The sequence below is a fragment of the Mastigoproctus giganteus genome, chromosome 8 (genome assembly GCF_048544385.1).
Source record: "Mastigoproctus giganteus isolate SK-2022 chromosome 8, ASM4854438v1, whole genome shotgun sequence".
NCBI classification, from domain to species: domain Eukaryota; kingdom Metazoa; phylum Arthropoda; class Arachnida; order Uropygi; family Thelyphonidae; genus Mastigoproctus; species Mastigoproctus giganteus.
The window spans coordinates 188,404,524-188,429,880 of NC_143582.1; the positions used below are offsets into that span (position 1 = coordinate 188,404,524).

The 25,357-nt window shown below is 36.3% G+C and overlaps 1 protein-coding gene across 2 annotated transcripts in view; it reads right to left on the bottom strand.

Annotated features, from left to right (window-relative positions):
* Positions 1-25,357, bottom strand: part of LOC150082086 (uncharacterized) — a 93,913-nt gene that overhangs the window by 43,837 nt on the left and 24,719 nt on the right. Inside the window, exon 1 of one of the 2 annotated variants that reach the window (XM_090379099.1) lies at positions 6,940-7,113. The exons of the other annotated variant lie outside the window; for it this stretch is intronic. The gene's annotated coding sequence lies outside the window, so the exon portion shown is untranslated. Of the gene's footprint in view, positions 1-6,939; positions 7,114-25,357 lie in introns of those variants that run through there. 2 annotated transcript variants of the gene reach the window in all.

Genomic DNA, 25,357 nt, shown 5'->3' on the forward strand with positions numbered 1-25,357 from the left:
TTCAATTGCAAAAACGTCTCAGATGTTGCTTAAGGGAAAGCTTGACCATGGAAGACCTCCAGTTATTAAATATAGGGAACAAACCATTAAGTACCTATCGAAGACCAAATACCTAGGCATTTATATTGATGATGCTCTCAGTTTCCTACAACATGTTCAGTATGTGAAAGAAAAGGCTAAATTGTTCCTGAGCCGAATTAAACAGATAACAAGACAAGACTGGGGTCTTAGAGGTCAAACCTTACGACTTCACTATAATTGTGTGTTTTTGTCGATAATTTCTTATGGAGCTGGTGCATGGGGCTTTAGAGCTAATAAAGTTGCTGTAGTAAAGCAACTGTTACAAGCACAGAGGGCTGCCCTCCTAACCATGTCAAGAGCTTGTCGAACTACCTCCACGATGGCTCTTCAGGTTTTGCTTGGGAAACTACCTGTCCATTTTGAAGTTCAGTACCGCTACCTTAAGTATCACCTTTTGAAGAAAATACCATTGACCTATGATAACATCCAATTAGATCTAAGTGCTCCCATTAAGACTGAGAAGACAAGATTAAGGCAAATTTTTATTGCAAAATGGCAGCAGGAGTGGTCTTCATCTGATATTGGTGCAGTCACAAGGGACTTTCTGCCTGTAGCAAGGGAAATTAAAAAGGAGGAGTTAAAGTGGTTTTCGCCGGGCTTATATGGTATGTTTATATTAACTGGCCACGGAAGTATAAATACTAAACTTCACAAACTGGGACTTTCACCAACAACATCTTGTTTGTGTGGCCAGGAAGAAACTGTTAACCATATTCTTCATCAATGTCATTATTATAACGATCTTCGACGTGACCTACTTAGTGTAGTTCCTAACTTGGACTCCAGCAACAATAAAATTCTGGTTGAGTCCCAGACAGCTTTTAATGCTATGAATGTGTTTGCTTCTCGTGCATTTAAAAGAAGAACCGAAATTAGGTCCTAGTTTTACTGTTCCTGCGATTTCTTGGATCCTTTATTGGATTAGGAAAGAAATATCTCTCATTTTTGATTGGATTCTATATCTGCAACTGATTAGTATCATTAAGTGCTACACTATACTTTCCTGGATTTTATAATAGACTTGTTCTTGATGTGGAACTGTTTTCAGCAGAATAGGTATTTATTGTATAAGGAATTTTGCTCTACTCATCGAGATATTATTTGGCCTTTAGCGTTTCATAGTTTTTGGAATTAATATTTCTTTGTGAGTGACATGTGACCACTGTGACTTTTCATATTACGGACTTTTCATAGTAACTCTGTTATCAACTTTCTTGGATGATTATCTTAGACTTTTTGGGCTCTCTTAGAGCTTGTATTTAGGCAAGAACTTTTTAAAACATAATTTTGAACCCTGCCTAATGTGATCTCATCTAGGATTTGGACATGTATATTACTTTTGCGTTAACCCTGAAACATTTTATTTATTGGGCCAGGTTATGGCATTACCCTGGCATTACATTGGACGAATCTGTACATAGTGTATATTCTGCTGTGTTCCTGAAGAAGAGGATATTGTACATATTGCACATAGTGTCTTTCTGTGGAGCTTTTCAGAATTCGTGGATTTGCTTTCACTGTGTTTTTTGTTAGAAGATCAATTATTTCTTCAACAACTGAAGACGTTCTGCCTACAAGGGGTTAGGCAAACTGTAAATTAAGATGTTTTGCTGATCCTAGTTCCTAGGATGGGATTTACCATGAGATAGGTCTCCATGGTTAAAGAAGTTAGTCCACTTCTCCCTACTTTATTCTTGCTTAACTTCTTCTCACTTCTAACTATTGGAGAGTCCCTCTGTTGATTCTCCTCTATTCTATCTATTTACCTCCCCAGATCCCAAACTTCTCCCTCTGTATTCCTCTTTTTCCACTTCATTCTCTTTTTCGGGCACTCTCAGGTGTTATGCCCTGGGCTTGCCCAGCAGGAGATAATTGATCCTGGCCGCCTCCACGTGGCGGGGATGGGGGGTGAGACGTAGTGACCAGGTGTTACTGCTTCTTACCTGCTAAGAGCCAGGTACCGGCCGATAACATAACAACAGAACACATCATAACACTTACACGTCCAACACACTACATACAATTGGCCGGTCTTGGCATAAGCTTCAACACAAGAAGTACAATAGCGGCTTATGGGGGAAACCCTGGGATCCGCCACAACAACACATGAATATCCCTGAATATCCCTGACCTTTAAGGTACGATTTTACATGTCCATGGCATTGGCCCATCACAGCAATACACAAATAAAAAGCTAAATTGAATACTCGAGACATCTAAGATTTATTGTTTTGTGAAAGATTTTAATTTCTGTATTTTCATACAAAGATCTTGGTTTCTGTTCCTGTCTGTAGGCTGTAGGTAACTGTTTTGCATTAGGCTACCCCTGTGTTAAGATTCCAAAAATGAAAACACCTTATAATGGATGAAGATAAAATGAGTAGACAAAGCTGAATACAAAAAACAAAACTCAAATTGAAATTAATAATTACGACAGTTCCACTAAATCAGCCCGTTACTGTCCTTATTAATAATTGTTTATCTAAATGGCATTGTCAATTAAATAATTGTATATTTATTGCGTAATAAATGTATAAATGTAATTTAACTCAGTATTAACTTTAAAATGAAATAAAATTTGGTAACTTATATTATTTTAACTAATAATTATATGAACTTATATTATTTAAATTTTTTTACATCTAAACTGAATAGTAGTGGCTTTGAACGGTCGCAGAAAATGAAACTGAGTAAGTTATGTTGGCTATGAATAATTAGCGCCCCCTGGTTTTAATATTACTGTTTCTGATTAATTTTTAATTTAAAATATTAGCGCCCCCTCAGTAATATCACAAATTAGATATACAAAAATAATCTGATAAAATTTGCAGGAAAATTGTTTCAGTTTTTTAAATGCTTGTACTAATAAGGTGTAGTTATTACAAATACGAGCGTATCTGTGCAGAAATAATATTCCTCTGGATTTTTCGTGAAATATTGGAGTCCCAGTGACAGAGGTATGTAATTTGGAATTTAAATGCATTTCTTTTATCGTGTAAATTTATCACCACTTTTTCACTTACGTCTTTTTGCATAATCTCTAAATCTAGGAATATTAAAATATTGGTGTTTTCGCTAGTATTCTTTAGTGTGAGTTCTTCAGGGCAGATGTCTTTGTGTATTTTGTTAAAATCCCAGTTTAAAATAGCGAGATCGTCAACAAATCGATACGCGGTTAATTTATGTCATTCTGTTTTTGGAACTTTGATTCAAAGTGGGATAAGAAGTTAGCGACAGCGAAAGCGATCCTCGGGCCCATTGGTATTCCTTTATGTCCCTTTCTCGTTGGATATATAGTTGAAAAAGATGCATAATTCGCATAAGTCGGTTCAAATTTTATAATTGATCCCCGTAATTTTTCCGCACAGTATAGTGTGTCTAACACATGTTTTAGTTTAGAATGTGGGATTGAGGTAAATAGTTTTTGAAGGATATTTGGTAAATAGTTTTAGCATTTACGTATTCGAAGTTACTCTGCAAATCTTTACATTTTCTTTCGCTTTTGAGCCCTAGAATGTTAATTAATTGAGAGACATTGAGAGGCATTGAACACGTTCGTAATCTATATTTTAAAGTTTTTACATCTAAAATGAATGCTGAAAAAAAAATTCCTGAGTTACCCAGAGAGAGAGAGAGAGAGAGAGAGAGAGAAAGTCAGTCAGTCAGAAGTAGAAGGGAATCACCAAGAAAGAGAAGAATGACGATATCCAGCTCAGGACCCTGGGTGTGCCAAGCCCATACTCATCAGATATGAGCCCCTTAGTCTTTTCTACCAGCGAATAGTTGCTTATTCCGGGAAGTGCAATATCAGGGAAACTCGTTGTGAAATGAATCCACGTATTTAACATATTTGGGGCTATTACACAGGCAGGGTATCTCTGTCTCACTTAATTTACCAACAATAGTTGCTAGGAGTTTATAGTTACATATTAATATCTCTGTCTCACTTAATTTACCAACAATAGTTGCTAGGAGTTTATAGTTACATATTAATATTCCATATGAATATGCCCAAAGGTGGACAAAGTGTTTAAATCTAATGTTACAGTTCAAATATAGAGTTCCAATTTTCAAATTGATTGATAATTTGGCCTATGTTGTCATACAATTTATGCATATATTTAATATAGCAGAATTATATGGTGGCATTCTAGTTTTTCTAATGTCTACTGTGATATGCAGCAGGTGTTATTGTTAAATTTCTTGTGGCAAAATTTAATAAGCGCTTTTAGTACGCTAATTTTTAGATTAAACAGAAACTTGTTAACTCTAGCCACATCGATTATCAAACAATTCCAATCTGCTAGAATTTTGTTGAAATCCAATTTTGTGAGTTACACGGGTTTTTGTTAGTTTTGTTGCCCAGACTTTTAATTCTCTGTTGAGACCATATGGTTAAAATGAAATAATAATAATAATAATAATAAAAGCATATAGATATTGAGTTATTAAGTGCAGTCTGCAATTGTTTTGACTATTGCGCATGCGTAGTTCCCCCCACTACTTAAATATACAATTTTTATTTTATAAAAATGTCACTGCTTGAGAATTAGAGATTTTGACCAAAAAAATACCAGGTTTTCTTTTAATAATAATAGTATAAATCTTTGAAACTTCATTTACATGTCGATGTACATAATGAAAATTAGAGTAAAACCAACAATAATTTATAAAAATGAAAAACAACAAATATGAAAATTAGAATAATTTGCATATTTATTTTTTACATCATAGAGTGACAAGTAGAAGCCGAATGATCAACATAAGAGTGCAGAAGTACACGCTATTGAGTTAACAGTGGTTTCAAAGGCACGAAATTGCTAAAGACGGTTAATAATAGTATTTTCGTTAAAGTTATTAGTTTGGAATTCCTCTGACCTAACAGAGTTTTTGTGTAAGCTTTTCCGTGTCGACATAAACAATGAACTCTGACACTTTCCGACATTGAGGCGACATCCTCCGCAAAGCATCTCTTAATATTCTGTCCACTTTGAAGTAAAACTCTCGCTTACACTGAATGACACACATGGACTGTTCCGTCACCATAACAACTGTTAAAACACGAGTGCCCTGTCTCTGCGGGCGTTTGTATACTGCCACAGCAAATACACATTTGTTTCTTAAGGAAAAACACTCGGGTAAGACGAAATCCCGAAGACCAATGGTGACATCACTTTCTCCAACATCCCCACGTTAGGCACGTGACTAAGATATACGACAAACGAGGCCTGACTGCATTTATTTCGCGGATGACGCATTGTGCTCTGACAGGAGGTGCGTGTCACGCCGTACGGCTTCGTAATTACATCGTCTCTCCTCCAAACTGCAGAATAGCGTGCCGTCAAGGTACTATGGTCAGTAGAGACGCAGCCGGTTGTGACCCTTTCTCTGATGACCCAGACGGAAGGACTGTGTTCAGACCATCCTCAGCAGGTTGCCCGACAATTCGAGAACATTATCTTGTGGAAGAGTCTCCGTTAACGAATGAACTTGTAGGGTCAGCTACGTATTAATCGACTGCTGCAATTACTCTGCTAAATGGCTGTATAATGTGAGGACATAAATAATGTAGGGCCTTCGCTCTCTTCGGTGGCTCTAATTAGACGAAATAATTTTAAAAAAAAACAAGAAGGAAATCTCCTTCTCTCGAGTTGCGTAGTTTTATTATTAAAATAATATTTATTTATTTAAATTTTCCAGAGATGTGTATATTTTTCCCCAACTAACTGAGGTTAAAAATTTTTATCCCAAAACGTGACCAGCTAAACCTATCACACCCCTTTCTAAACCATCTCTTCATATATTAAAGCTGTTCGATTCATTGGCAGTTTGCTATGAGGTAGTCGTTGTCTGTAGCTGCAGAAAAAACAAAGCTCAGGAGGATTTATTATTTAAAACAAATAGATATCAAGGAAAGAAACATTACACTCCTAAATAGGTTTATTCATAAAAAACAGCCTCAAGGTCCCCATGAAAAAAAGATAGATAATAGCCTATTCTGTCGGGTGTACAAGCACTTTTTGAGGGCCTCAAGAAAATACGGCCTTGACCCATGCTACACTTATAAATATACGGACTATCCGTCACTCATCCACTTTAAGATCGTTGTGTTTATTCTAAAGACTTCATTACAGAACTGCATATCATGTGACTTCGGTGAATTCTGACCCTGTTTTTGATGGAAAACAAAATATAGATGCTGACAATTGGTATCTTAGATACGAGCGAGGATTTATAATGATGTTTATTTTTCGATTCTGTCAGCGACTTTGCACAATCGAGGATCTTTATTATATAGCAAATATCACTTAGGGCATTCTAATTAACTAGAAATTCGGTTTTGAAATAGTATTAATCAAAATGGAAAGATAATGGACAGATAACGGTTGGATAGCTATAGATTGATTAACAGATTTAGATAAACAAAGAGATGGACAATGGTTGACGGATAAATAGGAGTGTCACTTTGTGGAACCGTGTTCGAATTGTTTTATCGAAACAGGAAGACAAGAGAATTTTCTAATAACCATGTTGAGCAATGGCTCGTACAAACGGAGTGGGTTTTCGCTAACTGCTATTGATTTCCTCCTTTCAGATCGAGGTCATTAATCTCTCAATGGAGTAACGTAATATTGTGTCTTAGAAATCGGAGCGCAATACCGCCGAATAAACGAGTCACGTGTTTCAGAGAGGTTATTAGCGTACCACACCGCACTCAACATCCACCGCAAGATCGTATAGCCCATCCATCCACCCTCCTCTTAGTACGCCGGATGGTTTTTCGGACACACAGCGAATCAATCAATTAGTCTACCTGACATGAAGGACAGAAGGGGAGGTAAAAACAAACAGACTTACAAACACCGCTGACGGTTCAACAGAATGATGTAATCCGTCACCGAATCCGTATTCTACGATGCTCGGAAGGACCTCCGAATCTTATCTGTTTTGGCCGCTATTCTTCGAGGAATATCTATGATTCAGGCCACGAACCACACTCGCGAGCGAACTAAGCCTCCCACGATGGAAATGCTACCATGGGTCGATCCAGCGTGTGTGCCAACGGCGTCCGATGATACACGGAGCAAGAGAGAGAGAGAGAGGGGGAAGGGGTAGGGTAGGGTAGGGTGGGTGAATAAGAGTGATTCCAGGGAGCATGCGCTGAATTGAACGGCACAGGAGCAGGTGCACGCACGCACGCATACATACAAACACACGCACCAGAGAAAATCGATCAGACTTCTGTACAACGTCCTCTTGGTACGTGCCACAGAAGATAGAATGGAGTAACGGACAGGGATGGAGAAGAGAGAGAGAAAAGAAACAACATCCAAAGGAATAGTACACATCCACATTGAAGTATATTTGCTGCTGCTGCACCAAGCTAGCTGAGAAATGTATAAATATTATCTCTGTGTGAGGGCTCCCGGTGATAGTGGATAGCTATTGGTTGCGTAGCATTTACTATACTTATAGGAGATGGAAAAAAGGAATGAAGAGGCTAACCAAAATGAATGATTTTATAAAGAAATGACAGTTACCACGAACGAAACTTCCATGTGTGGAAGTCTAACGGTACCGGTCTACTCTTTCGTTATAGATAATTATCCTAGTTTGATAAAAACTAATTTATTCTGCAAAGAAACAGAGGAATAATATTAAATCTTACGAATAATAATTTGATTTTAATAATAAATTTGATTTTTAATAATAATAAATATAAACTTTTGTCTAACTAAATTAACATAAGCTTTATTTAAAAATAAACATTAAAAACAGTAACGAATAATTCAGACTTTATACATTAGATTTATTATCCAGATTAATAACCGAACAATTTTCTCTCTTTCGCTGTCAGTCAGGTTACATCCGTTGAAACTCTGTTTAAGCGCTTATTTAATCACTTTTCAAATACCATTAAATATTTTACATATTAAGGAGGAAATGATATTTAAGTCTTAATTAACCGCTACTCTCCAGTTGGTTTCTGTCTACAGGAAACCCATCTAACTCCTCAAATTTCCACCAACATAAAGAACTATGCCATCTATCAGCACGATCATAATACTTCAAATGCTGCCCGTGGGGGCGTGGCCATCTTGATCAGCTCAAAGATCCCGACTAAGCAAATTGTTTTGCAAACTGAAATTGAAGTTGTCGCCGTACGTTTGATAACCCAGATTGCTTTAACACTAGTATCAGTTTATCCCCCACCAAGTCATACCTTCTCTTACCAAAATCTTGAAACCTGCTAATGCAATTAGTATCCCCTGTCTGTCTCTTGGGTGATTTCAATGGCCACAACCCCTTATGGGGATTGACAAAATTAGATATACATGGACATGGCCGCTTAGTTGAAACCTTTCTGGATAAGCAAAACCTTACTGTTCTTAATACTGGTGCACCCACTCACACACAACTACCAACTGGACAAACCTCTGCAATCGATCTATCAATATGTTCCCCCATTCTGTTTCCAATCATAGAATGGTCTGTTATGGACGATCCCATGGGCAGTGACCATTTTCCGATTATTTGTGATATGCTCACTGCACAACCACCAATAGCCATACCCTGCAGGAAATGGAAGTTCTCTCAAGCCAGCTGGGTCAAATTTCAATCTTTTGTCACCCTGGATGAGCAATATATACGAACACAGTCGATAGATGAAGCCACAGATTATATCACTTCACACCTACTATCTGCAGCTAAATGTTCAATTCCATTGTCGAATTCCCAATCCCGACGGCACCTTAACTATTATTGGTGGAATCAAGAAGGCACAAAAGCAAAGAAGTTAAAAAATAAAGCATGGAATTTATTTCGTAGATCCTCAACCACAGCTAATCTTATCAATTACAAGAAACTAAGAGCAAAAGCACGTCGCATTCAAAGAGAAGTCAAGAAAAATTCTTGGATTCGGTTTGCATCTACCATAAACAGAAACACTAACTCCAGGTTAATATGGAAGAAAATCAGGAAGATTTCCGGAAAATTTCCAACCACCCCTTCACCAATTCTTTCATGGAATGGGCAGGAACTCTCTGCTGCCGACGACATAGCAAATGCTTTGGGCAAAACCTTTGTCCAAGTTTCAGCGGCATCAACTTATTCTCTGGTTTTTCAGAAAATAAAGACCAAGACTGAATAACGAGCCATCAACTTTCGAACCTCAGTTTTCTTTCCATATAACCAGCCTCTTCAATATCATGAACTTATACATGTCATTAAAACAACACGCAACAGTGCCGTTAGGCCAGATGGAATATCTTACATTATGTTACAAAACCTTGGTGACAGAAATTTACAAATACTGCTGGTCTACTATAACCGGATATTTATGGAAAACATTTATCCCAGCTCTTGGCATCATGTCCCAGTTCTTGCCTTTTTGAAACCCGGTAAAGATCCTACCAGTCCTAACAGTTATAGACCTATTTCTCTACCCAGTTGCCTCGGTAAATTACTTGAAGAATGATCCATAATCGCCTTGTTTGGATCATCGAAACGCAACAACTAATTAGCAATAGGCTTTCGAAAGAACAGCTCCTTATTAGATCTCATGATCAAAGCTGAGTTTGCAATTCGTAATGCCTTTGTAAAAAATGAACATCTTGTTATGGTTTACATAGACATAGAGAAGGCATTTGATACTACCTGGCGTCGTGGCATTCTCAGTGACCTCCATGCTCTAGGTCTACGAGGCAACCTTCCTATATTCATTAGGAACTTTCTCAGGACTCGTTCGTTCCAAGTTCGATACAGCAACTTGCTTTCTATGACATTTTTACAGGAAGAAGGAGTGCCACAAGGGTGCAACTGAGTGCAACCCTTTTTGCCCTTAGAATCGATTCCATCACAAAAGAACTTTCAAATACTGTTGAGACCTACCTTTATGCCGATGTTCTCTCTATTTCTTGCCATTCTCAGAATATGAGATCCATTGAACGGCAGCTGCAGATATCTTTGAATAAAGTCCAAAGGTGGGCAGAGTTAAATGGCTGTCGTCTATCACAGCAGAAAACTGTTGCAATCCACTTTTGCAATCAACGGAAAATGCATACAGATCCCAAACGTCAGATGCAAACCTTTACTGTTCCAGTGACTAACAAATGATATTGATGATGGTATATCAAGCTTAATGTCCAAGTTTGCAGATGATACAAAGGTTGGCAGGGTTGTCAAGGACACTACTGACACTATGCTGCTGCAACAGGATCTGGAAAGGTTGAGCAGATGGGCTGAGAGGTGGCAAATGAAGTTTAACATTGACAAATGTAAAGTACTACACATGGGAAACAGCAACCCCAGAGCAACGTATCAACTCTGTGGTACTACACTGACAGTGGTAGAGAATGAAAGGGACTTGGGGGTGGTTGTGCAGGCAGATATGAAGTTCTCTGAGCAGTGCAGACGGGCTGCAAGAGTAGCTCATGGAGTATTGTCAATGATATACAGGAATTTTTCCAGCAGGGATAAGGAGGTGATTATCCCATTGTATAAGGCAATGGTCAGGCCACACCTAGAGTACTGTATACAGGTCTGGAGGCCTCATTTCAAGAAGGATGTAGAGCTGCTGGAACGAGTACAGAGAAGGGCAACAAGATTAGTGAATGGAACAAAGGGGTGCTCTTACGAAGAAAGGCTTAAGTTTTGCAAATTACAGTGTCTGGAGACTAGGCACCAGCGAGGTGATCTGATAGAGGTGTATAAAGCCTTGAATGGTTTGAGCATGCTCAATGCTGATGGGATTCTTCCTCTAGCTCAGAAAAATCACCTGAGAGGGCATAAATTCAAATTGAGGAAAGACAGATGTAGGATAGACGTGCGGAAATTTGCCTTTAGCCAGCGGGTGGTTGGTTGGTGGAACAGACTCCCATCCCTTGTGGTGGAGGTTGATAGCCTAAATAAGTTTAAGGCTCAGCTGGACAGGTATTTTGAACGAACAGAGGGGTGAAGTGGAAGTGGGTTTTTTTTTTTTTTTTTTTTTTTGGCTGATGCTGCATAAGCTTGCTTTCTTGCATCAAATGCCTCTACTAATGCTAATGCTAATGCTAACATCAGATTCTTGGGATTAATCCTTGACAGGAAACTAAATTTCCTAGAGCACATTAAATCTGTGCGTATATCCTGCCTCAAAAATATGAACATACTAAGAGCTTTATCTGCCTTGTCTTGGGGAGCAGACCGTACATCTTTGTTGCTCTTATATAGAGCATTGATCAGATCCCGATTGGATTATGGTGCTCCTCTTTATGATTCCGCCCGTAAGAGTACACTGCGATGGGTGGATCCTATACAGCATAGTGCATTGCGGATTGCACTTGGTGCTTTCAGGACATTGTTGTTGTTGTTTGGTTTTTAGGAGCATTAGCAACTAAGGCCATATTGCTCCGGGAATATGCGGTGGTCATTCCCTGACCTTTCCGCATCGTCCGTATTCGGTGGTGACGGGCTCGAACCCTGGTCTAATTAAGAAGCGTGTGCTAAGCACTACTGTTCCTTCCCACCTGGCTACGGAGGCGCCTATTTTCAGGACATCTCCTACTCATAGTTTGTGCATTGAAGCTGATGAGTCCCCCCTTTATCTCCGCAGAAAAACGCTGCTTCTTAAGTATGCAGCCCGAATACAAAATTGCTGTCATCATCCTATTCAGCCACACCTCTTTAATCCACCACTTCAAAACCTCTATAGAAATAAACCCAGTAAAATAAGACTGGCAGGCTTACGCCTCATTGAATTAATGCAGAGTTGGAAAGTTCAAATTTTCAACAGGCAACATTTAATGAATTACTCCCAACCGCCTTGGATTTCCCCCTCCTCAGTTATATTTCAATACTTATCTTGACAAGTGGGGAAAGAATTGTCTACCGACACTTAATGTGAAACAGCTCCATGCAAGCCATATTCAGAAATACGCTGATTTTTTGCCCATATATACTGATGGCTCCAAATCACATTCAGCCGTTGGAGCAGCGGCAATATTTCCCTCTACTATAATTTTGGCTGCCCTTCCATCTGAGTACAGCAGCTTTCCCGCAGAACGTCATACAATAAAATTAGCTTTAGACAACCTGAATCTCTACCCATCTCTAAAATATGTTGTATACACAGACTCTCTCAGCTCAATAACCGCAATGCAAAACTCCTCCTACAAGGCTCACCCTGTGTTAAATCAAATCGGAAGACTCCTATTACAAATTGAAGAATGTCATCAATTAGTGACCTTTTAACTTCCATTCTGGTTCCAGCCTCTGACTACTGTCACATTATACAAACAGCATGTTTCGCGCAGTGCAAAGAGCTATGGCATACCCAAACCAATAATAAACTCTACCAGTTGAAACACGATCCAAAGCATTGGCACTCTAGCACCAAAACAGTGCGAAGAGAAGAAGTGGTTCTTGCACGGGCACGTATTGTACACACATATCTGACTCACCTCCATCTACTTAGAGGCGGAGATCCTCCTCAATGTCCATACTGTTCAGAAAATTTAACAGTCAAACATATTCTGATTGACTGCCCTCACTATCAACAGGACAGAACATCCGTCCTGTGTTCCCTGAGAAATCTACGAGAACCAATGACATTACAACATATTATTGGAGATGATGCAAACATCAACGAGTTTTTCTCTTATCTGAAAATAATTGGATTTTATGATAAATCCTAAAATATCTCTATAAACACAACCAAGTTGTTATGCCTAAATTATGTTTTTAACTACACTTAAATTTTGTTTTTAGCATTTTCATGTGAATAGGCGCATTATAGCCACAGCAACTTATACACCGTTAAACCCCCATAACACACGCTGATGATATCAAATTCTCGCAATCCCTGTATTTACCTTGTCTGAAGATGTACATTGCGTAGACCTTCAGTTGGCTAGTGAACAACTATCGGGCGATCTCTATAGCTCTTAATAATTTTTTTCTCTTTATACTCCGTTTTCTTAATCTCTCCATTTTAAGAGATTTTATCGGATACATAAGGTCAAAGAAGTTTACAAGATAGAGAGAATGATTAATGACGAAAGAAAGAAGAGATGATTTAAGCTGCGCGATAATTAAAACAATCTTAATTCTCACGATATATCGTGAATGATGTTACCTTCGTGAACAAGGTAAACGTTGGAGTTGATCAGAGAATGGTAAGATGCACACTTCATATGGTTGTAGGAAAAGAAAGTAAAAAACTGACTCGAGTAAATAATACGAAGGTCTTTGAGATAACAGAAGAAGAGAAAAAGCAGTATGTACTGAAACTTAAGAACAAGTTTGAGCTTCTGCAGACTGCTCAAGACCAAGATATCGACGAGGAATGTTACAACTTTCTAAAAGTGATAAAACCCAAGAAACCTATAGGGAAAAAGAAATCCAAAGAAGAAAAAATTAGTCAAGAAACACTTGTCATGATGAACCGAAGGCGACAAATGAAGAGCAAGAAAAACACTGACAGGGAGAAAATTGAGTATACTGAGTTATGCAAAGCCACTAGAAGAATACTCAGATAGGACATAAGAAGATTTAACACAAGAAAAGTAGAAAAAGCATTAAGGGAAAACAAAGGACTTAAATCAGCAGCCATGAGCAATAATACAGAAAGACAAATGATACTGAAACTGAAGAATAGCGATGGTGTACTTATAAACAGCAGAGAAGGCATAATTCAAATAGCAGAAGACTACTATAGAGAATTATACAAGGAGCAGGGGAATGATGCCAGCAGTGGGGAAAATGGATCGCAAATTAGTAAGACACATGGGACATACCCGATATTCTTCCTGATGAGGTAGAACATGCGTTGAAGAAAATGAAGAATCAGAAAGCCCCGGGGGAAGATGAAGTTACTGTAGAGTTGTTAAAATTGTGAGGAAGAGACACGACACAAAAACTGGCAAGGCTCTTCACAAAGTGCATTAGAAAAGGTGTGATGCCTAAGGAGTGGAATAATGTAATCATAGTTTTGCTGCATAAGAAAGGAGATAAATCAGAAATTGGAAATTATAGACCAATTAGCTTGTTATTCCACATCTACAAGTTGTTCACAAGGGTCATTACTAACAGATTAGAAAGAATACTTGATGAGAATCAACCGAAAGAGCAAGCTGGCTTTAGGACAGGATTCTCAACCTTCACGTAATATCACAGCTAACGGAGAAAGCAAATGAATATAAAACACCATTATGCCTGGCATTTGTGGATTATGAAAAGGCATTTGACTCCATACAGCATAAGGCAATGTTTCGGGCACTGGAAAGACAAGGCATAGATACCCCATATATTATGATTTTGAAGAAAATATACGAGAGTGCTACCTCCTTTATTAGATTAGACAAAGATGGTAGCAAATTTAAAATCGAGAAAGGAGTTCGACAAGGAGACACAATATCTCCGAAGTTGTTTACTGCTGCCCTTGAGGAAGCTTTCAGAAGATTAGACTAGTTGCAGAAAGGAGTCAATGTGAATGGAGAGTACCTGAACCATTTACGATTTGCAGATGACATTGTGGTCATAAGCCACGATCCCAAAGAATTAGAGGAAAATCTTAATCAGTTATGTAGGGTTAGTAAGGATTTTGGACTAAAGATGAATATGGCTAAAACAAAAGTAATGATGAACAAGTATGCCACGGAAAGGGAAATAATGATTGAAGGAGCAGTAATTGAAAAGGTGGAGTCATATACTTATCTGGGACAAGTTATTAGCTGTAATAATGATAAATGGCTGGAAGTCAAAAGAAGAATAAATTTGGATGGATAGCATTCAGGAAATATAGTCACATACTGAAGAGCAATATCCCAATTTGTCTGAAACGTAAAATAATGAACCAATGTATACTCCCCACCATGACTTATGGAAGTGAAACTTGGGCACTCACCAAAAGAATGGAAGAGAAGCTAAGAATGGAACGAATTATATTGGGAATCAGACTGTTAGATAAGAAGAGAAACACATGGATTAGGCAGCAAACTCAAGTAAAGGACATTCTTATCAAAACTAAAGAACGAAAATGGTCTTGGGCAGGACACAAGACATGATGACAGATGAACTAAGAAAATAACAGAGTGGTACCCAAGAGGAGCTGGAAGGAAACCTAGAAGACAACAACGGAGATGGACAGATGAAATTCACGAGTTTGTGGGTAGTAAATGGATGGCCATTGCACAAAACAGAAGGAACTTGAAAGTTGCTGGAGAGGCCTTCATCCTGCAGTGAATTTAAAATGGCTGATGACGAATTCTCACAGCAAAACAAAACTGCCTTTGCAACGAGTTGCCCCGGTATTGTACTATTTTCAAACAGAAAGCTCGTTGGTTGGTTAACTGACTATTTGTTTAAAAGATGAGACTGCTGTGACAGCCTGTTTCAGGACTAACTGGTCATTCAGCATATAGCAGGTAGTCTCTAACTACAACAAAACAGTTATCAAAAGTTGTTCGATGTTAGTTGCCATGCAGTGTACGATATCATAGTTATAATACAGCTAAGCAATCTGTTGAAAGGAGTGAAATACTAGGGAAACTCATTATAAAGGCAAGCTTGTTCTGCTGTGAGAGCTAAAACCATTGCATCATCCATGTAGTTTAAATCTGGCTGGCCGCAAAAACATATGAAAGACAAGACAGTCATTATGAATAGTTAGATGTACATAAGTTCAGTTGATAGTCAGTATTTTTCATGTGCTCCGCTAAAACTGTCCAATCACTATGTATACTGATAAAAGGCATTTATAGTTTAAGAGATTTTATCGGTAAGGAAAATAAGTGCTTTTCAAGTTTGAACTACACCGATGGCATTAAATCCATATTCGCCGTCTTAATTCTAAGCTTCCTCTCCTTAATTTCACTTATTTTAAAAGAGCGATTAAGAATTCGTTAGTTTTAATGTGCTATTAAATTTTCATTTCCTTAAAGCAATCTTACTCGAAGGTGTGTGTCATGTTATAAAGTCTTCAGTTAATTTTATATATATTATAATTGTGGAACTTATGGTCTCTGTAATAAACTGTTTTCTTATTCATCTTCTTTAATTCTTAAATTAATTAGTGTTTTATTTAATTACACATTAATTATATTAAACAGGAAGTCAGCCTCATCCAAATTAAATTAGTTTTGTTACCCACTCTTACAGATTTCTAGATACGTTACTGAGCACGGTTCTCCGAGTACAGCTATTAAATATTTAGCTTTATGATTAGGACAAGGACAGCTCTGCTATAAATCGTTATCCATTTCTTTATTGATCCATCTGTTCTAGAGATTCACACAAATGTTTAATAGAAAGGCATTTCCAAGCATGCTCTGTTCACTTTTAATGTTCCTTCATCTAGAAACAAATTTCTCAAACCATCTCTGTAATTTCTGATCTAGAAAGTCAAGGATGACTGCACTATCAGAATGTTAAAAAAGAAGTTGTCTTTGCTCAACTAATTAAATACACTATATTGTCAAAAGTAACAGGGCACCTGCAAAGAACCAGTCGTGCGCGTAGTGTAAGTGAAATATTTACGCATGCGTACAAAAATAGATACTGACTTAATGAGATCCCTACGAATACAATATATCCGTTTTTCCATGGTGAATAATCAGTATCTAGAGCAAACATAATTGGTGTCAAGCAAGACGAATATTCATTCATATCGTTTCTTAAATAAGGAAGAATTTTTAAATTTGCAAGAAGATTTTTAAACAAGGAAGAATTTTTAGAATTAAAAGAAGATTCTATAAACAGCTAAGGACAGTCAGTAACGTTTGGAACAATCATTACTGACATGGAAACAATCATTTGAAACGTGACTGACAGCAATTCATGGTAAATTGCCCATCTTGTGTATTCTTAAATGTAATGGTAAAAGCAACGCAGTTTTGTATTTCTGGGAAGGAAATTTCCTTAAAAAAATTACACCCTACGTCTACTTTAAAAAATACACCTACTTTCTTGTACAACTACATAATGTGTAGACACAAAGTGTCACTAACAATTTTAAAAGAATTTAAAATCAGTCTTTTGTGATAAGAATGGAATATTAAATTTAAAAATAAATAAATAAAAGCTTCTTCGTGCAGCGAAATTTATATCTGTATGAAATACATGATTATACTCCATTATTTTATTGTCTAACCATATTTAATCTGGCTAGAAAATTCATAAAATTAAGAGTATGAAAACAAGAACAACACAAATATTAAAAGCACTTCTGGTCAGAGAACAGCATTTTAACAAATACATGTGAAATAAACGAGTTATATATAAAATATTATATTATACAAATATTTAAAACTTTAAATTGTATGTTAAAAATAAAAAGAAACCGTCATGTCATTATATAAAAATAAATTTGTTGTTTGAAAATAATACACCCTTTTCTGTTTAACAATTCAAAATTGGATGCAGAACTACAAAGGAAGCTGACGTTAAATAATTGCACTGTAATTTATTTGAAACTATTCTCAACCTTTTTTTATTGTAAATATTTATTTATTTTTACAAACGTCTCACCCACAGGGCACGCAGTCCCTAAATATCCGAGAACGCTGAGAATTACAGAGAATCAATACAAAGGAGTCACTAGTATCAAAATTTGGATTAACAGAACAGAATCAAGAGCAATACACAGACGGTTTAGTTGTAAAATTAATATCGTAATTATTCAATACCTGAAGAAAATGGAACAGAGGACTTCCAAGTAAATGTTGAGTTCAGGGATAGGCAGTGAGAAATTAGGTTTATAATGAGAATTCAATCTGGGTATACTGAAAGGTATTTATTCAAGAGATGATGGAGAATCGATAACAGAGTTTATGTTATTGTAGACAAAAAGAGACCCCATGGAGTGAAGAGGAACGATTCTGGGGAAATGACAAAGGGCTAGATAGTTCCAACGGTGAAAGGCAATGCGACTTCGAAAGCATAAGAATTTAATTTGAATTCCCTTAAGTCTATTAGAAAGACATTCTTGTTGTGGGGACCAAATAATATCACAATGATCAAAAATGGGAAGTATGAGCTGCTTGTAAAGAAGAATTATAACTTTGTCACTCTTAAAAATCAGGAAGAACGCTTAATTAAGCGAAGAAGTTTGGAAGTTTGAGATATTAAGTGATCGACATGGGTAGAAGGATGAAAGTCAGATCGGAATAGGACACCTAAGTCCTTGAATGTATCAGGACTTTCAATTACAGAGTTTCCAATATAATAATCAGTAAACACAGAGGGTCTAACTCAGTGTTTCCCAACGTGGGTCCCACGCCCCACATGGGGGCAATTTGATTGTTCAGGGGGGCAATTCAAAAATTGCTCGTCTAGAGTTTAAAACAACTGCCTACTATGATTTAACTTGTACAAAAGAAGAATTGTTGGTATCTCAATTTTAAATAAGCATTCGTTAAATGTTGTACTTTCTATAGAGCTGCACTTGAAAGTTTGGAGTAATATCAACTACAGTTTGCTCGGAGAGTATTGCTTACTATGCCTAGTGAAGGAATAGTACATACTGTATTGGACGATTGCTTATGGCATATGCAATGTGCAAGCAAAGTGGTTGTCTACTGTAGCCTACCGCAATGTTATATGAAATAGGTAATTCCTTTCATACAAACGCTCGTTTGGGCATCGTGACTGTACATTTGGATAGGTTTGACGATCTCAGATTAAAATAAAAATTACTTTGTCCACGCACAGAATTATTATTAATGAAGAACCGTGATATACAATGGTATGTATTTGTCATATATGTATTTCTGTGGTCTCAGTAAATAAGCAAATAAGTCCAAAAACTCGAATTTGCAGGAGAGGAAAAATAAACTTCACACTCTCATATAAACACGCATATATTCGAATATACAAATATTTATTACTCACGCTAAAACTACAATAACGAAGATAGCTGCGTGTCACATAATAGTAAATAATAAATACTTTATTATAGTGCACTTATCTCATTTTTGACAAATTAGACTTATCTGCTTGTTCACAGAGACCACAGATTTAATAGCCCGAATTCAGTAATTCGTGTGATTTATTCATTCAAAAAGCGTACTAATAATTAATTTTGATATATTAAAATAAAATTAAATTAACTTTAATGCATAGTTTATTTTTAGTTTTTGATTTATCTTATATTTATTTCTTTCAGTTGCGCAGTAAAATGAGTAGTGCAAGTAAAAAAAAAGTTCGTCAGTATTCAGAGGAATACTTAAAATTTGGTTTCATACCCGCTATCCACGATCAAAGGTCACCTTTTTGTCTTTTATGCCAACAATGCTTGACCAACGAATCAATGAAGCGAGGTCGTCTTGAGGCGCATTTGAAGGCGAAACATAATGCTCATGTAAATTCAGATTTAGATTACTTTCAAACTTTAAAGAAGAATTTTGAAAAAAGAGCAACATTAAAGTCTCTGTTTATTGCTCATACTGCAACTGTCAATCGTACTCTTGAGGCTAGTTATGAAATTTCTTTACTCATTGCTAAATCTGGGAAAAATCATACTATAGGAGAGAATTTAATCAAACCATCAATATCAGCATTTCTTAAAACAGTTCTGGAAAAAGATGACAAAGACGTGAAAGCTATGCCACTCAATAACAATACTGTTAGCGGAAGAATAGATGAAATGAGTGAAGATATTGAAATACAACTTGTTGGAAAGCTGAAAACAAGAAAATTCTCAGTGCAAATGGATGAATCAACTTTGAGAGACAGTGAAGCCGTACTGATAACTTATGTGAGATATATTGATAAAGGTAATTTTGCTGAAGAAATGTTATTCTGTAAATCATTAGAGAGCACCACTACCTCCAAAGATATATATAATAAGCTAAAAAATTACTTAGATGACAATAATATACCAATGAAAAATATAACATCTTGCGCTTCAGATGGTGCTCCTAATATGATGGGCAAGAAAAATGGCTGCTTAAAATTGATGAAAGATGAGAATCCAGAAATGCTTCTTGTGCATTGTGTTATTCATAGGGAAAACTTGGTAGCTAAAAATATTTTGCCTGTTCTTCATGAAGTACTAAAATCAGTTATAAAATGTGTCAATGCTATTAAAGCTAATGCCAAATGTGAGCGTCTCTTCAAGCTTTTTTGTGAAGAACAAAATGGAGACCATGTGAGACTTTTACTTCACACTGAAGTAAGGTGGCTCTCGAAAGGGAACTGCTTGAAAAGATTCATGGAACTATTTGATACTATTAGTGACTTTTTAAGTGACAAACCTGAAATGAAGCATCTGTTAACGGTCGATGGTAAAGCATTTGTGAGTTATTTAGCCGATATCTTTGAAAAACTAAATATATTAAATAAACAACTTCAAGGAACAAATAAAACTCTCGTCGATGCAAAAGCGAAGATATTTGGTTTCATTACATTTATTGAATTATGTCAAAAATATATTTGTAACAAAAATTTTGAACAGTTTCGTTGGCTGCAAAAATGTGAAGTGACTGATACCGCTGTACTTGTTATTGTCGATCATCTGAAAATTCTGTCCGCTGATTTAAAAGAAAGGTTTTCTGATTTAAAACAAATTGATTTTCCAACCTGGATGATGCAACCAATGTTAGTGGATTTGTCTGATGTATCAATGCAGTACCAAGAAGAACTCTCAGAAATGCAAAATGATGAGTCAGTTAAAACTTTATTCAATATAAAAGGAGCGATGGCATGGCTTTGTGATGAAACAGAAATTAAATACCCAAATTCAACCAACTTTGCAAGAGAGCTATTGTTACCGTTTCCATCTTCATATTTAGCTGAATGTGGATTTAGTGCCACAAATGATTTGTTACTAAAGAAAAGAAATCGACTGGATATCACAAAACGGGGAGACTTGAGACTGAAGCTGACTAAATTGGAGCCCAATATAAAATCTCTCTGCGGCAAGCATCAAGCACAAGGGTCTCACTAAATTTAGTGCACTCATCTAGAAGTGACTTCACATGGAATGTTGAAATTATTAAACAATTAAATAATAATTACTAAAAATTAAAATATTATAAAAAAATCTTTCATATAAATTATTTTGTACTTGAATTTTAGTTGTCCATTATATGTTTTGAAAATTTACTTACTGTTTTTTTCTTAATAATTTCCTAATGATTTCTTCCTAAAACCTAAGTTTTGTGTCCTGAACAAGTTGTAATTAGGCTTCATTTAGGAAATAATTCAATTTTTGAATATAAAAAATATGTATATCGGTGTTTCCCAACGTTACATAGGGGGCATCAGAATTTTAGAAAGACTTAGGTGGGGCATGGTAAAAAAAAGGTTGGGAAACACTGGTCTAACTGCACTATTCGAGCGAAAGCGATATAATTTACATTTTAATGGGTTTAGAAACAAGTTATTATTATTGAACCAGAGTGAGAGGGAATCAAGACTCCTGGACTGGAGTCCATCGCTGTTTGTTGAAGAATATATAACTTTGTAAAGTTTAATATCATCTGCATATAGATGCCATTCAGCATTAACGGACTGAAACAAAGTTGACAGATCATTAATGTAAACAATAAAGAAAAGCGGACCCAAAGGTGAGCCTTGAGGAACACCTTGCGAAACAATAAATGAGTTGATTTCGAAGTGCCATTGATTATTACGGATAATTTACGATTTCTAAGCAGTAAAGGGAGTCGCAGATCATATCTGATGGACGATTATGGCATGCAGCATGTTTCTCTTTACAATACTTCTAATATACATTTTATTCATACGAATGTAACTTTTTTTTTATAATTAAGAAGCAAATGTTATCCTAAGTTCATACGGCAACAAAATGTTTGATCTGAACGAAAGAAAGTTCAGCATTCCTATTAGAATAAAAAAAAAAGCCTCTTTTCTGCTCTATAAATATTTAAATATAACCAGACGGGAAAAAAAAAAAATGTTTTCCAGAAAGTAAGACATTGCGTGATAGTTTCTTAGATGAATTTTTTAAAAGCAGCTATGCTATAGTCCTTTCAATTTTAGGTCTAATTTTAAACAAGAACCACGATGTCGAAGGTAGCTAGCTCTCTCCCGACGTATTTAATTCAGTTGTCCTCCACTATCGAAGCTATTTTTAGACCCCCAGATGTTTTTCTGATGTGTCTTATGCATATATGTGCAGTTTTTCTTATTCTAAATTCTTCGAGAGTTACCAACGCATTTTGCAAAATGAAAATTGATTTTACATTGCCATGCATGACTAATGTCGCTGGTGTCCACTGGAGTCCTCGTGGATTAAGTTAACATAACAATCTATATTTTTCTGGAAGCATTCCAATTGTGCGACTGATTTTTCTATTTAGGAAATTATGGAGAGCTTGCCAAAACATGTCTTGAGAGTAGCGAAAGAAATGTGGCTAATTCATCTGCTCTTCATTCTATTTCCAGTTGTGCTATAAAGCTAATTATGACCGTACATCAACTGATGATTCGTTTGCTTTTCATTCAACATAAAATGTATATTATTTGTAGTGGTTTCTTATATTTAGTGCACTGTTAGAAATTTTTTATAATTATTTTTTATTTAAAATCATTAAAATTTATTTATAATTTTTTAAACATATTATTTACAATAAAGTTAAAAGTAACTGAAATACCTTTTTATTTTTAATATACGTATATGGGACCCTACGTTAAATGGCGTATTTAACGTAGGGTCACATATACGCATTGTCTTTTTTTATCACAATAAAAAGAAATTGAAAATGTTCTTTATTGGTTTTTCCTTTAGATGGGGCCCCCAAATTTCATTTTGCCTTGGGCCCCATGAAGGCATAGATGGGGTCCCCAAATTACATGTTGCCTTGGGTATAACCCAAGGCAACATGGAATTTGTACCAAAGGCAAAATGTAACTTGGGGACTCCATCTAAACTTCATTTTGCCTTCTGGGCCCCATGAAGGTATAGATGGGGTCCCCAAATTACATGTTGCCTTGGGTTATACCCAAGGCAACATGGAATTTGTACCAAAGGCAAAATGTAATTTGGGGACTCCATCTATACCTTCATGGGGCCCAAGGCAAAATGAAATTTGGGGGCCCCATCTAAAGGAAAAACTAATAAAGAACATTTTCGATTTCTTTTTATTTTGATAAAAAACAAACAAATTATACGACATAAGAACTAAATATAAAATTTCATCAAAACCGATAAAACCATTTTTGAAAAAACCTAATTTTCAAATTAATCTTCAAGTTCTCAGTGGTGCGTTATACCTTCATGGGAACCTTGGCAGGAAGTTCATTTTAATTATTCTTTTTAAAATATTTCTTTTTTTTTTTTTCTTTCAGAAATATATTATTAAAACATTTTATTAATTATTTTTTAGACCACAGACGCATTCATAAGTTCAGGTTGTAATATTAATCCGTCCACTGCTTCTCCAAATATAATTAAATAAAATAAGGAAAAAACTAAAATAAATACGCATTTTACTTTTTTAAATTTTTTTTAAAGTTTAGATTTTTCTAAAAGAATTTAACGAAGTGGTCTTAGTATTTCATAGTCATATTTTAAAAATAGAAATGACTGTATGAAAAGACCAGTAACATCAGAACAAATTTTGCCTCAAATATTATTATTGATGTTAATGTATGTATTTCAAAAGGAGTAGAAGGAGAAAAATGCATCATTTTGCCTATATCAGTTGTATTGTAGAATAAATGGTCCTTAACATACAGGCAAATCCATCATTGCCCTTTGGACTATAGCAAAGGTTTGAACATATTCAAATATGACGTTGATGGGAATAATTTGAGTGAAAAGGATGAATGATGAAATAGCTCACTTGACCTTCACTTGAGAACTATAAACTTGACCGTTCATGGTTCTCTCTGTTTGCGCTGTTGATTCTATCGTCATAAATATCTTATATATTGCACTGGAGTGAAGAGGGTACAGTAGATTCTAAAGAGATTCATAGTTAATAAGCCTGCATTTTGAAGAAATCTGTCCACCTGATATTATAGGACGTGCGTCATTACTTGGTTGTCAGGACATTCAATTATGGTGCCTGCCTTTCGCCCACCGACTTATGAGATTCCATAAACCATCTAAACTCAGGAATGGGTAATGGAATACAGATTAAATGAATAGCAGTATGCTTCTCAACTGGAGCAATGCAATACCAAGTAACTCCAGGTGAAAGGATTTCACAATACATGTGCATATGAGATCGGACACACTTAGTAAAGTTATGTTTTAGATATCGTATGAAACCCCTTAAATACGAAAGGTTTTAGAACCTATAGTATTTAGTACCATGCATGAGTTGAAGGTTGAGAAGATTATAGAAGATACCTATTGACACCAGACTTGAATATCTGTAGATTGCAATTTTCAGGAAATACACGTGAAGGGAGATTGTTCCAGAAGGTGGAAGTTGAAGGAATAAATGAGGGAGAAGAAGAGTTGGTCTGTGACTTTGAAGTTGGACAGAAAAATAATGCTGACTGGTTGCGGAAAGTGTTTCAATTAGTTTGGATGAGGGAGAGGAAATTAAAGAAGGCAATTCAGAAGAACAGTGCCCATGGAAGTATGTACATATATCGTCAACGAGACAGATAGCGGTGAGGCTTTGTGGAAGATGGGTCACTAATTAACTTAACTGCCGTATTTTGGAGTCTAGAAGCTTGAGAGAAGTGTTGGGGCACCGCCCCAGATGTGAGAACAATATCCCATGGTAGGATAGATTTGAGATTTGTATAGAGTGAGTAGCTGTTCAGAAGAAAACAATTCCGGGAATGAAACAGAAATTTCTTTAAATGCAGAGGAAGCAATATTTGCGACGTTCTTATGCCAAGAGAGACTAAAAAAATCAGGATAATCCCTAACAGAGATATGTGATCTTGGCAAGAAATTTGAGTGTCATTGAAGATAATAAGCATGGGAGCAGAAGAATCCTTTATTGCGAAATATAAGAGAGGACCGAGTCAGGAAGGATTGAAGGAACGAAAAAAAGGATTGAAGGACTGAAGGATATAAGACAGGAAAGATTGAAATCAACTAAGTTATCTTTGCCACACTAGAGAATTACCTGGAGATCAGCATTTAAGGAATTGGTAGTGGATAATCAAGAAGTTGAAGCTGTTTGTGCAAGGCAAGGTTTCTCCAACTACAATGAGGAATGCAATGAGCTATCATCAGCAAAACTACGGATAGGATTTCCACTCAATGAAGGAAGGTCATTAATATTCAAGAAGAAAACAGTGGTAGAAAGAAGTGAGCCTTGGGGAACACCAGCATTAGTGGTGAAATTAGAAGACAGAGAGCCAT